This window comes from Corvus brachyrhynchos, unplaced genomic scaffold (genome assembly GCF_000691975.1).
Source record: "Corvus brachyrhynchos isolate BGI_N302 unplaced genomic scaffold, ASM69197v1 scaffold522, whole genome shotgun sequence".
NCBI lineage: Eukaryota > Metazoa > Chordata > Aves > Passeriformes > Corvidae > Corvus > Corvus brachyrhynchos.
Window position 1 is genome coordinate 673,719 of NW_008236649.1, and position 1,360 is coordinate 675,078.

The 1,360-nt window shown below is 50.7% G+C and overlaps 1 long non-coding RNA gene across 1 annotated transcript in view; it reads left to right on the forward strand.

Moving 5' to 3' along the window:
• Positions 1–1,360, forward strand: part of LOC108444843 — a 10,754-nt gene that overhangs the window by 1,026 nt on the left and 8,368 nt on the right. The gene's annotated exons all lie outside the window — the stretch shown is intronic.

The following is a 1,360-nucleotide window of genomic DNA, read 5'->3' on the forward strand; positions in this document are numbered from 1 at the left end:
AGGAATGCCATGGAAAATGTCTCCTGGAACTGGTATCTGCCAGGGATAATGTCTCTCAAGCCAATGTCTAGCAGAGGATAAGTTTCCTACTGCTTGAGATACACATCAGCTTCTCAAGGCCTTTGCAACACGCTGGGTGCTGCTGATGCAGGGAGCAGTCATACCCACCACTGCACCTGTCAAGCAGAAGAGATCCCACGGAGTTCAACAAAATATCAGGGCCTGGATCCATGCATCAACAGAACCAGAATAATTCCCAGATCCAGAGAGAAAAGCACAAACAAAGAGAACCTAGACGTCAAAGAGACAAAAGCTGGCTGGGAGATGAATGCAGAAAAGCTCTGCACAAGGTCTGGGGTTTAATGAGAGCTGAGTAGGATGGGACCTGGCATAGATAGAAGCTATTAGAAACAGCAGAGAAGAACAGAATATGCAGATAGCGAGGGGGAGAACAGCTGGAAGAGGAGGTTGGGAAGAAAGCAGGTAGAGGGGTGCATATTTTGGCTTTTGTGTACCAGTAATACAGCTACAACCCTGCAAGATGTGGCCTAGCATGGGAAAAGCTAGATGGTTCCAAAGGATCCCTGCAGGAAGCAAAGTTGCTCGGCTGCTCTACGGGGACAGAAGTGGTGGTGACGCTGAGAATGGCCACTCCAAGGCTTTGTCCTGGCCCAAGAGCTGGAGGCAGTTTCTCTGGCTTTGGTTTGGGGGTTTTGTCTGTTTGTTTTGATTTTTCTTTTTATTATTGTTGTTGTTTTGAGGAGGTTTTGGTGTTTTTTGTTGTTTCTTTTTGAGGCAGATTCCAGATGGGTTTTGCAGTGGCAGCTCTAACTCCTGTCCCAAGTTCCCCGGTCTCTCCAAGCACCTCAGCATTTGCTGAGAATGACCCTGTTGTGGTTTGACACTCGCCCAGCACCAGGCACCCACAAGAGCCACTCCCTCACCCTCTCCTGCCACAGCTGGGCAGAGGAGGGAGAAGGAAAAAAGATTAACTAATGCTTCATGAGTGAGATAAGGACCCAGAGAAACGTTTCAAGGGCAAACCAGGCTTAACTTAAAGTTACAAAGTGAATTTATTACTAACAGAATCAGAGGAGGATAATAAGAAATAAAATAACCCCTCAAAAACACCTTTTCCCCCCAGCCCCTCCCTCCTTCCCCCCGACAGCGCAGGGGGACAGGGCACGGGGGTTTGCTCAGTCCATCACCGAGATTTCCTTCGCTGCTCCGGGAGAGGAATCTTCCCCTGTGAGGCCGTGGGCTCCCTCCCACGGGAGACAGCTCTCCTGAACTTCCCCGGCGTGGGTCCGCTCTCAGGAGCAGCAGCCGCACCGCCCCTGCTGCAGCGTGAGCCCCTCCC